The sequence below is a fragment of the Marmota marmota genome, unplaced genomic scaffold (genome assembly GCF_001458135.2).
Source record: "Marmota marmota marmota unplaced genomic scaffold, marMar, whole genome shotgun sequence".
In the NCBI taxonomy this organism is placed as follows: Eukaryota; Metazoa; Chordata; class Mammalia; order Rodentia; family Sciuridae; genus Marmota; species Marmota marmota.
The window spans coordinates 845878-859586 of NW_025999900.1; positions in this window are offsets into that span (position 1 = coordinate 845878).

The following is a 13709-nucleotide window of genomic DNA, read 5'->3' on the forward strand; positions in this document are numbered from 1 at the left end:
TTAAAAAAGGGGGGGGGGGTGAGTGGGCTGTGGATGTGGCTCAGTGGTAAAGTGCCTCTGAGTTCAATCCATGGTACAAAAAAAAAAAAGTGTGCCTTGTGTCAGACCGGTTCTACTCACCTTAAGATATAACTCAGTTAATTTTCCATCAGCTCTGTAGGGTTGGCATTAATAAAATGCCTTATCTTGCAGTGATTTCCCTGAAGTATCTCAACTCTGCTGGAGTTGGGAGTCAAACCCATAGTTGTTGAGCTCATTAATTTTGACCCCATGCATTTCTGAGTTGGGCCATGGTCATCCAGAGCCTGTTGACCATGTCAAAATAGCCCTAAATTGTATGGTTATTTGGAGGTCTGGTCTGGCCACATCCACAGGTAAATAAAGATATGGCCCGTAAATTTGCCCCCCCCCCCAACCGCTTGTGCCTCAGCAGAATATAATTTCAATATTGTAAGGTACAAGTCACAGGAACTACTGAATATCACTCCATCTAACACACGAGAGACTGACCAGCTCTGACCTGCCATGTTGGTGGTGCCTACCTCTAGGCAGAGAGTATCCTGCTCACTGAGAGTAAGAAGGCAAGCATTTGCTCCTTTCATCCACAGAAGTAGGGTTATGGGGTTCTGCAGATGCAAGGCAGGCATCCTGAAGAAGTGTCTCCATAGAAAGTTGTCCAAAGGACATGGTTTTATGAGGGCCATTGGGTGCCTCGAATCCTATCTCCTCTATCCTGCATCTCTGCTGCCTCTGGACAAACTCTGCTTTGCTCCCAATAAGCATATTCCCCACGCTGCCTCGGCTGTGGCAATTGGAGGCCATGCTCACTCTCCCATTCAAAACATAAGCCTCTAGAAGATAGGGTCTTTGCCTTTAAACTCCTCATGTGTTCTCTGTATGTTTCACATATATGCCCAGTGGCCTTCATAAGGATCAGTGTCCTCATAAAAAAGACACAAGAGCATTCTCTCTCATACAGACACACACACACACACACACACACACACAGTGAGAAGGCAACTGTCTGCAAGCCAGAGAACCCTCATAAGAAACTGACCCTGAAGGACCTGCAGCTGGGTCTTCTGGCCTCCAGAACTGTAAGAAAATAAATTCCTGTCATTTGAACTACCCAGTCCATAGTATTTTGTTATAGCAGTATGAGAAGACTAATGCACATAATAAAGATAAGGATTGTTTAGTGAAATTGTGTGTGTGTGTGTGTGTGTGTGTGTGTGTGTGTGTGTGAGAGAGAGAGAGAGAGAGAGAGAGAGAGAGAGAGAGAGAGAACAAACATGCACTGGGTTTGATGTAAAAATGTGTTTCATACTATTGGTTATAATAAAAAGTTTGAAAGCAACTACCATACTGTACTTGAGGGTTAGTGAGTGCCTGAAAATTAAATGTTTAATGAGAAGGAGGAAAGAAAGGGGAGATTGAGAGAAGAGGGAAAGAAAGGAGTGAAGAAAAAATGACAGAAAGACATTGGGACAGTTTTATGTCCTCAATGTGTGTGGGAATCGTGGGCACAGACAGCCAGGCATGATTTACATTATTTGTGAAAAGTTTAGAAGAAACTGAGAAAGACAGGAGAGAAAAGACAGGGAGTAACCAAAAAGTTCACAGTCCAAACCTCACAAATCAGCCCTGACATTTCGTCATCTCATTTTTGACTCATTCTGGTTTGTGAGCCTTGATATAGGAGTTGGAAATGAATTTTAATTTCCTGTTGGTTTGAGGAGATTCAAGACTGTGATATTTGAAAACATTTTCAAGCAATTCAGCTTCTTCTTGCCAATGGGATTTCTCCTTGGACAGGCTCTGATATGATGGTGATTCAAGCTTTGCTTTGCAGCTTCTCAGACTGAGGTAACCAGGATAACCCTGATCTCAATTCATCTGTCAGGGCAAAAGACCTTCCAGAAACCTCCTGGCCTTTTTTCCTTTATATTCTCCCCACCTTTGTAGTATGGGATTGAACCCAGGGGTACTTTTCCACTGAGCTGCATCCCCAGTCATTTTTATTTTTACTTTGAGACAGGGTCTCACTAAATTTCCCAGGCTGACCTTGAACTTGTAATTCTCCTGCCTCAACCTCCTGGGATTACAGGAGGCATATACCACCATGCCTGGCCCTTCTGGTCTTTTTAAACACACTGTCTCAGGAACTCAGAATATAGATTCACAGAGAAGAAATAATACCAGATATATAAAGGGATGTTTCTTAATGAGAGAGGAGAAAATTCATCAGGAATATATAATAATCCTAAAAGTGTATGTGTCTAATAAGAGTTTTTAAAAACACGAAACACCTGATAGAATTGGAGCCAAGCTAAAAAAGCTTCCAATGGCCAAAGCTGGAACAATTTGAACAATAAATAAATAATGTAGTATTGGATTATATCCTAATCACAAATGAACATGGATATACTAATGATTGAATAAATAAATAGATAAGGAAAAAGAGATACATCTCTCTTGCAGAAGAATTTGAAATAATATATATATTCCACTTGCCCTTTGAGTGCAGCTATGCTTAGTGAATTACTTAAAATATGCAAAGGAGGGAAAAGGTAACTTCACCATGGCCAAACTCTGTGGTCCATGTTAACATCAGCTGCAATAAGTCTTTGATAGCATGAACATTTGATATGATGTGATGAGAACAGCACTTTGCCTCTATGGTCTTTTCCTCCACAGAACCCAGAATATTAGTCTAACCATGGGAACAACATTAGATAAACCACAACACTGTTATAGTTGAAGTAAAAGGTGTTTCCCAAAAGCTCATGTGTGGGACAATGCAAGAATTTTCAGAGGTGAGATGATTAGATCATGACAGGTGTAACCTGATGAATGGATTAATCCACTGATATGGATTAACTGGGTGGTAACTATAGGCAGGTAAGGTGTGCCTGTAGGAGGTGGATCACTGGCCATGTGACTTTGGGGTTTATATTTTGTCCCTAGTGAGTTGAATGCTCTCTGTTTCCTGGTGGCCCTATTCTGAGTTTCTTTCCTCTGCCATGCCCTTCCACCATGATGTTCTGCATCACCGTGGACCCAGAGCTATGAAGTCAGCTGAGCATGGACTGAATATCTGAAACCATGAGCTTATAAACTTTCCCTCCTCTATGCTGTTCTTGTCAGGTATTTTGGTCATAGTGATGAAAAAGCTGACTAAAACACACACTGAGGAGTGGTCTACAAAACATTTGCACAGTATACCTCAAAACCATCAAGGTCATCATAAACAAGGAAAGTCTGAGAAATTGTAGCCCGGAAGAGACTAAGGAGATGTGGTGACTAAATGTAATGTGGTGTCCTGGACTGGATATGGAACAGAAAAAAGACATTAGGAAAGAAGTAGTAAAATGGAATAAACTATGGTTCTAGTTAAAGTTGCTTCCTTAGCCTGACAAATGAATCATAGTAACATGAGATGTTAACAACAGGGAAACTGGGTTCAGGTATAGAAGAACTCTTTGTTGTATGTGTCTTTGTAAGTTTTCTGTAAATAATACTATCCTAAAATTGGTAATAAAGAAACAGAACTAAAAGGAAAAAATAGACAAGTACATATGATATTAGAAAATTTTTAATATTTATTTCTCAAATTGACAGAAGAAACAGACTAAAAAATAGTGAAAATATAGACGATTTGAGCAACATTATCCATAGACTTGGAGAAAATGTCTGTAAAACATACATTTTATAAAATGCTTATAGCCAAAATATATAAATAACTCTAACAGCTCCATAGAAAATGAGAAACAAATGGGCAAAAAATTTCAACAGCCAGTTCCCCAAGGAAGACATACAAATGGTAAATAAGGATGGAGAAAAATGCTCAACATCATTCATCATTAGGGAAATGCAAATTAAAATAATGAGGTACTGCTACACGCACTGGAATTACTCAAATTAAAAATACTTATAATGCCATTTGTCGGTGAGAATGTGGAGCACCTGGAACTCTCTTACATTACTGATGGGAAATGTGAAATGGTACAGACTTTTGGAAAATAGTTTGGCAGTTTTTTATAAAAACCAAATATAAACTTATCATATGACCCAGTAATTCAATTCTAAGGTATTTACATAAGAGAAATAAAAACATGTGTTCATACAAAGACATGAACATGTATGTTTATAGCAATCTCATTTACAGTAGCTAAAAGCTGAAAACAATTCAAATATCTATCAACTGGTGAATAGATAAATAAACCATAGTATTTCCTTACAGTGCAATACTTCTCAGTATCAAAGAGAAATGAACCACTGATACGCTCAGCAGCATGGCGAGTCTCAGAAGCATTCTAAGTGAGAAAGAAGCCAGATGTGGAAGACTACATGCTGTATGATTCCATTTATATGAAATTCTAGAAAAAGCAAAGCTATAGTAACAAAAACCAGAGTAGTCATTGCCTGAGACTGGAGATGGTGAAATGAGATTGGCTGCACAGGAGCAAAAGGATACTTTTTAGAGCAATGGAAATGTTCTATATTTGCATTGTGCTGGTGATTCTACAACTGTATGTATTTATTATACTCATCAGATGATACATTTAAAAACAGGTGGATTTTATTGTCTTTTACATATTGTTATGACTCAATAACACTCATTTTAAAGGATCTAAGTTATGTTTTACAAAGTTTCATGACAAGCCATGTATGCAGAAAAAGGTGAAGAATTAGTGGAGGTGGACTGGGGGTATAGCTCGGTTGGGAGAGTGCTTGCCTAGCATGCACAAAGCCCTGGGTTCAGTCCTATACACACACACACACACACACACACATAACCAATTGCAATAACTAATAAATCAGTCTACTACCTGGGATTGGAGTTTTTAAATATACATTTTTAGTTGGACACAATACCTTTATTTTATTTGTTTATTTTTATGTGGTGCTGAAGATTGAACCCAGTGCCTCACACATGCAAGGCAAGCACTCTACCACGGAGCCACAATCCCAGCCCCTGGGATTTGATTTTAATAGAATGTACCCATGAATAAAATGTACCCTTGATTGAGAATCTGGTCTCCATACCTTTCTTGTGCTTCCTTTCATTCCAGATTTTGACTGTTCTTCTCACATGAGTTTTTATTATTTCTTGAATTTAAGCCACTGTTTTTGTGTTTGGATTCTTGGTTCCAGCTAAAATCAAGAGTTTATGGTCATCTGGTCAACTAAGGTGATTTTTTACTTAGCCTCACTGGTATTTGCAATGCCAGCATTTCACATATTATCCTTTCCCAGTAGAAATGCTGTAATGACTAAGGACTAAATAAATAAATAAAGTTAATGAGCTAGGTATCATGAGCAACCATTTAGGGGTTCTATGTACTTTCTCTTTAAACATAACAAGGCAGTTTGCATGATCATTGCAACTTATGAAAAAAATAAATTTTTGCTTTTTCAGGCACTGTAGTCAATGAATAAAGTCCTTCAGCATATTTCTAAAGGAGCAACACACACACACGCAAAAAAAAAAAACCCCTGTGCTATAGAATCCCATGAGAAATAGAGATTGAAATCATAACACAAAGAACAGAAACTCTTCCTAAAATTTCTACACTGGTTTGATATGAGCAAAAGGATTTGTATGCAAATCAAGAATACATTTAGGACTGGAAATGTAGCTCCATGGCGGAGGCTTGTTTGCCTAGCCCTGGGTTCAATCCCCAGTTCTGCCAAAAAAAGGAAAAAAAAAAAGAATTCACTAAAAAATGTCACCTATCAGCATAATTTTGTGGCTTTTAGCAAATGATAGAATAAATCTGGTAGGAAGAGAAAGTTGTAGTTTGCCAAGTCTAACCCCTTTGGTGGAGGCAAATCCCACTAAATGAGAAAAACTTGGTGTTTAAATGTGTTTACTCTATAAAATAGAACATTCTGTTTTTTGATTTTGTAAAGATTTCTTGAAGTAGCATTTACAGATTGCTTTGATTTGTTGAATGCAAATGAATCATAAATATATGGAGACAATTTTCCTCAAATTTACCCAAAATTTTAATAATTAAGAACTAGCCAAACATACTTTGGGTTGGGTTTAAATATCTGACAAACCATTCCAAAACATTTGGAGAACGCAAATAGACTGCATTCCAAACTGAGATGTTTTTGTTTTGGTGTTGTGTTTAAATTTTACATGGGCAACAAAACACTTGGATTTGTCTCTACAAATATGAATCTGTTTTCAGCATTTATACCTCAACTGTCACACTGATAGGAAAGTTTTGTTAATTGTTTTTTCCTGGAAATGAAATCAATTTTCAGAGAGATGGGAGATTCTACTGATGGTTGAGAGTAGCCCAGGTGTATATTGGACAAGCCTCCAACCCTCCTTTTGACACTGGCCTATCCCTCCACCAACCCAGTGTTTTCTAACTGAGTTAGAAGCCTCTGCCATGGTACCCACTGTGAATGGATCCCATTCTTGAATGTAGCAAATATTCCCCATTTCAGCTCTACTTACTCTCCTTGACCTTGGGGTTTTAATCTTTGTTTTTATGTTCTTTCTCCAGATACTGCTCCATCTCAGCTCTCTGGTTCTTTCCATTTCTGGCTCTTTGGGACAAATCCCATTCTCTCTTCTCACTCAACTCTCAACCGGGAAGTTCACTCTGATTCTGGATTTTTCTGGTCATGGAAGAGTGTGGAGCCTATGGAGACCTTAATTAACTCAATGAAGAACTCAATGAATTCCAATCCAAAGTCTTGGGAGGAAAAATTCCTTGTAGTCCGCCGGGATCATTGGTTTCAGAAATTCCCAGAGGCAGTTGTCAATGGAACTAGGACAGAGAAAATCTCGATTGGGGTGCCCTGGGGCCAATGTTCATCAGTTCCTGGGAAGGGTATCAGTAAGTGTGAAAATCCTTCCATCTTCCAGGTGAGGGCAGATGTAAACTGGTGGATGGTTACCTGTAACCATGAGTGATCCTGGAAGTTATTTAACTTCCTGAATAAATAGGAGTTTTTCCTATTCTTTTCTACTGGTTCTCTTCATAATTTGATCATTGAATTTTAAAGGGGGGAGGAATGGGAGACAGAAAAAAAAAGATAAAACTCAATCAGTTGTGCCGTCTTCTAGCAGTTAGCAAGTTTTGAGTTCATGTTTGAATCACTAGATAAACTGGAATGATTAATGCATGGTAGAATGACAGGTAATCTTTTTCTTCCCTTCCTTGACCTGTACTTCAACAAGAGGGGAGCTTGTACTTTAAAAATTTTATCAAAACCAATTCTTTGCCTTGATAATTAAGAGTATCTTGATGTAAGGATGGAGGCCCATTGTACTAGGCAATGGTTTGTATGTGGTCTGTCCCACAAAGGTGCCTGTGTTGGAGACCTGGTCTCCAGGATGGTGAAAGATAATGGAACCTATAAGAGGTGGGGCCTAGTGGGAAGTCCTTGGGTCATTGAGGATGCTATCCTCAGGTGGGATTTAGACCAGTGGTTTCCACTGACTGCAGATTAGACTTACCTGGGGAGTCTTTAAACTAACAGTGGTTGGGCCCAAACCTAGCTGTGCATAGAGCCTAGGCATCAGCATTTAGAAAAAAACAAAAAATAGAAAACAAAAAACTTCCCTGGGTGATTCTAAGGTGTAATCAGAATTGAAAATCATTGGTTTCAGTTGTACTGTTTCTGGGAAAAAAATTTTATTTGTGTTTTAGAGATGTACTTACTTTAAGAGGTTAATAGCACAGAAATTGACAATCCTGTATCTCTGTGACTGGTGAGAATGTTGCAAACTAATCTTGAATTCTAGAATTTGCATCCAACCTTATCAACAAAATTACTAATATCCCTTTACATCATCTTTGTCTCTGAAGCTAAAGGTGTCATTAATGTCCACCCTGCTGAAGGTTGTAGGAGACAAATTCCTTCCAATAGCAGCTTTCTGTAAGCATTCTACAGTGAGATCTCTTCCTATGGGTAGAAGCAGGTAGAGCATTTTCCTGGGGTTGGGGGGTGTGTGTATGATGGAAATGGGTTCTGGACCCATAGAGAAAGTCCAAAGTTGACTTTCACTTCAGCCTTTGACCTTGCTAGACTACAACATCTTTCTTAAAGTGTACTAATGCATGAATAAAGAAATTTGTCTACGTCTTTGCAACTTGTGTGTTAGTGTTGGGCTGATTGAGAAGATAAAGTGACAAGGAGACAGTTTTCTTGTTGCCTCTTCTCCTGGGCAAAAGGTGGGAAGCCCACCAGAAGGATCCCAGCTCTGCAGAGGGCCTGATGATAACAGGCCCTCATAGGGAAGCCAGAAACAGGAATGGCAGACAGTCCCCAGTCTGTAAGTTCCCTGGAAAGAGGATTTTCACAAGAAGAAGCAAACTTTCTGGCAATATGTGATAGTTAATGTTTAAACAATGGCTGAAAAAAAGATCCCTAAACTGTAGCATTAGCCAACTTTCATTGTGTAATTACCCCCACCGTTGCCAACCTGAACAGTGAGTCACACAAAGGGGAGTTGAGAGGAAGGGTGCCAAAACAACACCCACAGGTGGTAGGAGCAGGCTGGAGCTTACCACTGCCCTGGGTTAGGGCCCCTTGCAGAGGGAAGGAGCCGTCCAGCAAATTCTTGGGGGTATAAGTGTATTTTATACATGTCTCTGCTCTCTGGGTGTTCCCCCTCCTCTTTTAACACAAACAACCAGCACACAGCTGTGATTCTTTCAAGTATGACCTCATGAACTCAGAGCTTAAAGCAAGTCATTTATCAGAACCAAAACCTATTACTTGGACCCAAATAGGCAGAAAAGTATGAGGGCTATATCTTTTTATGAAACATCAAACGTTTTCAAGTGTTCTTCACATGTTATCTTAGAACTAATCCTGTACAGTTTGAGGTGGTCAATAACAGATACTATTTATTGAGAGCCTACTAGGTACCTGACATGTATTCACACATTTGATCTTTACTGTAATTCTATGATGAAGGTACTATGATTAGAATTGTAACTTTTGACCAGGTAACCACAGAGAATATTTTTGAATGAAACTACACATTATTCTAGACTGTTCAAAGGCAGTTTGAGATGTTCAAAATAGTAAACATTTACTCGGTATTTACTGTGTACCTGATGTTTCCCATGAACTCTCCATTGGGTTTTTATAAGATTCCTAATCTGACTCATGAGTAGGCTGTCACAGGAGGTCCAAGGAGTTACCAAAAAGGGAGACCTTGACTCAGGTAGGGGTATCTTGCCATATATGACAGAAAGGAATTTAAGTATGCTCCAGTTAGAGACACAGAATTATTTAGGAAAGCAGATAAACATTCAAGGGGAGAATGTGGGCTATCTCAGGGAAAAGATATTTTGGTGGGTAAAATATGCAATTTTTGAGTCAGATTAGGAAAATTATAAAAATCCAATGGAGAGTTCATGGGAAACATCAGGTACACAATAAGCACTCAGTAAATGTTTACTATTTTGAACATCTCAAACTGCCTTGTGAACAGTCTAGAATAATGCGTAGTTTCATTCAAAAATATTCTCTGTGGTTATCTGGTCAAAAGTTACAATTCTAATCATATTTGGGGCGGCGGTAAATATGCATTCATGGGAGAATGTGGCTCATCTCCAGAGGGAAATATAGCAGTCCCTTGGTATGGGGTGTTAATATTTTAGGACAGTTGCTAGGGGATGAACTAGACATGAAGCCAGGGCAAATTTACACCATTTGTGCCAGTTTTTCTGGTTTTTGTGCATTGCCTTTAAGTTACTTTTGCAGGAAAGGGCAGAGGTCAAGGGCACAGGCCAGATACATGGGCCAAGTTATTCAGGAATGCTTATTTTGTATTTCAATGATTCATGGATTTTTCCTGTATTCCAAAGGCTCCTGGGCACTTCTCTTTTGAAACTCCATCTATCTTTTCTTTTCTGTACCCGTAATTTCTCGTCTCCAGGTATTCCATGATGCTTATTTCACAATTAAGAAAGTAGAGGACAGAAAGTGGCTTCAGGAAGGTCAGGTGACTTGATAGCAGCGACAAGGGCCAAACTCAGCTTGTTATTGGAGCTCCTTTACCCACAGGACTCCCATACCTTCTGGAGCAGGAATGTCACTAGGTAAGTCCCTGACCTTTAGTGAGGACGTCTGGCCTTGCTTAAAAGTAATGCACTTCTGTTCAAATGTTCCTCCACAACCCCCTTCCCAACACACCCACTTCCTTCAGGCTATAAACATGGACTTTTCACTTTCCCCCTGGGGCTGTTTGCTTTACGTGACTGAGGCCAGCGATTTAGAGGTGAAATCTCCAGATGCCAACAGATCTGGAGATGAAGTGGGAATCAAATGCAGTTGTCCTAACGGCTCATCAACTTCAGTGCTATCCCCTTAAAAACTGCTGCTAAACCGCACAGGTTTCATTTGAAATTCGGGGGTTAAAGTCTATCAGATTTCAGGAGGATTCTGTTGATTGCCACCTTTAGACGCTTTGGTAGTAAAACAGTCTCAAAGTTTCTACCTCATTGGACTGACATAATTTACACCTTTCATTCTGGGGTTGTCTTAACTAGCCACACAGTGGTGTTCTTATATAGACAAAGCTACTGGAGTTTTGAAACAGGAAGGGCTAGAAACTCCTTTTTGAAAGTAAAATAAAGCTTACCCAGTGGGGTATTTCCTTGACTTTCCAAACTCTGACATGTGTTAGGTAGTCAGGAAAGAATAATAAAATTCCCCAGGAAAAGCTTTTCGCAAATGGCAGTGGTTAAAAAGTGGTTTTCTAGGTAGCCACGGGCCTGATTCCCATCTCACTCTCCTCACCTCCCGCAGGGCTGGTCTCAGCTGCTCCTGAAGAGGCAGATCTTCTTAGTCCTGCAGGAGGTCTGAGGCTTCCAGAACAGCCCAAGGATAGCTTGGAGACTGCCCAGCCCACAACTGAGGCTCCATCTGTGAGTGTGAGTCTAGGTCACACAAGAGTTATACTAGTTTTCCAGGCTGCTCTTTGGTTTCCCAGGAAAGGGCCCAGCTTGGATGAAGTCCTGGCAATTCAGCCAGTGCTACATGATCATGGGGAAAGGGAGAAAGTGCTTGTGCAATGGGAAGGACTGTAAAAACCACAGGGAGATTCAGGGTTCCAGTGGGCAGTCTTAAGTAAGCAAGGACAAGATTCATGGAGTTGAAGAGGTAAGAGCGCATTGCTGGAGGACACAGGGAATTTCTGGAGAGTCCTTCACAAAGTAGCTGCACAATACTGTTAGAGTCTGTAAACAAGTCAAAATAACACCTGGCATTTTGCCAGGGGAATGTTAAAGTTCGTAAACAAGTCTGGATGGTGCCTGGCAAAATGTCAGAGGGAGTGGTTTGAGAAGTAACAAAACCGAGCCATTAGGTGTNCCCCCCGGTTATTTTGCTGCAGCCGGACTGGGGCACAATACAGTTGTCAAGAACTTTAATTCAGCCTTAAGGTCTCAGGGAAAGAAGAGGAGTTTGGGAGGTTCTGGTATGGGGGGGCCAGTGAGGAAAGACAAGTTTAATTTATGGGTTCACACCTATAGCCTATAGTAGCCAGCCAATGGCTGAGGGAGAAACATGTAGAAATTAAAAGATCCAGGTATGTTACCTGTTGAAGCAATTTTATTTATATATTACCTTATACCACAGTCTGTTCTGCTATCGTACAATGCATGCATTTATAAGACTCACTGTGCTACCCAAAATTGTACAATAAAACAGGGCCAGCCATGTGCGGTGGTGCACACCTTTAATCCCAGGAAGACTGAGGCAGGAGGATCTCAGTTCAGGCCAGTCTGGGCAAATTAGTGAGATCCTGTTTCAAAAATAAAAATATAATGAAAAAGACTGGGGTGTTGCTCAGTGGTAGAATGCCTCTGGGTTCAATTCCCAGTTCCACAAAATAAAACAAACAAAATGAAACATAACTAATCACAGGGGGATGAGAGAAAAATAGGGCCAGGATATAGTACCTGAAAACTGTCAGTGGCATTAAAAAAGATAGAAGTCTAATAAAAATGGTAGCACAATTCTATGCATGTTAAATAATTTAGAAGTATAAAAATGCTACAATAAATATGGCTTTTTATCTTGCAAAAGACTTGAAATTTGCCAGGTGTGATGGTACACACCTATAATCCCAGTGGCTCAGGCGACTGAGGCAGGAGGATCGAAAGTTCAAAGCCAGCCTCAGCAAAAATGAGGTGCTAAACAACTCAGTGAGACCCTGTCTCTAAATAAAATACAAAATAGGGCTGGGGATTTTGCTCAATGGCTGAGTGCCCCAAAGTTCAATCAATCCCTGGTAACAAAACAAAACAAAAACAAAAAAAGACCTGAAATTTGTGTGCAGAACCAGCTGTTGGCAGGATTGCAACTTATGAGTTACTATGAAGAGGTAGGAGGAAGGTTATCAAATTTGTCAATCTTTTTCAGTCCTATAATTCTGAAATTTGCTTTTATGTCTTTGAAATGTGGGTCTTTGGATGCATACATTATAACAGGTACCTGTTTCACCAAAGTTGAAAATTTGATCCAGTGTACACTCTTCTTTAACTTCTGCATCCCTGCTGGAAATTTTTTCTCAGCTTTCTTATTTGCACTTGGAGCTTAACCCAACAGCTAAAGTCATCAGAAACTGTAGGGATGTTGTGATGTTTGGAACCACCAAACCAGCCACTTGCAGTACAAAAGGTGACACATCTGTGGAATTTGGCATTTCCATCAAGGTCTTTGTGTACAGACAGCACCTCCTCTTTGTGAGAGATGTTCTCCTTCTATTCTTTACTATTTGGTTTTTAATCATAGAAGTATTGATCTTTCTCTCTCTTCTGTTTCTTCTTGGTTCTTATTCAGGCCTATTCATATTGACTTCTCAGCACTTGAGGTTATTCCATCTGTAGACATTTCTTTTATTCCCAGGGTGCCAGGATTTGAATATGTCCTCTAAAATTTTTGTGCTAGAAACTGAGTCCTTTATGTAATAGTGTTGGGAGGTGGAGCCTAATGGGTAGTGTTTAGATAAATAGGAACATATGTTTGTGTTCAGAGAGGTTAACAACTAGCAAAATACAATCTTGTAGGACAACTCACTTGGTAAGGATAATTAGAATAACACTTCTCTAAGGTAACGACGGGGCAGATTGTGAAGTGTGTGCAGATGCGCATTTTGTGGATCTGACAAGGCTCTGTTCAGCCTAGTGCAGTTTTCTATGTTAACCTAGTTTTCTCACAGATGAAATTGCCTGTGAGAAACTTGCATTATGCTCAAATTGCTCTCTAATGTTTTAATCTCTTTGGAAAAAATACACATTTTTGAAACAAGTGTTAAATTTTTGGTATGTGGTGCCTCATATGGTAGGTAGTACATCTGTTCAGGTATTTTCTCAATTGACCATGATAATAATTCTAGGAGGTAAATGGGAAAGTTGATATTTTCATTCTACAGATGAGAGAAACTGAGGCTGAGTAGTATCCCACCACTTGGGCATGATTCTGGAACTACTTCTGTGTTTAAGTAGTTGGTCCTAGCAGTCCATAAAGCCTATTCTAACATCTCCTGGAAGTTTGTGAGCCTGAAATTTTTCTTTCTTTGCTAAGTAGTTCACAGGGTTTTTGTTTGTTTGTTTGTTTTTTAGTATTGCAGGGTTGCAAGAAATGGAGCCTCCCTAGGCAAAGTGCAAATTCTCCTTCATTCTAATTTAATTAAATTAAAACCATGTTTTAATTTAAAT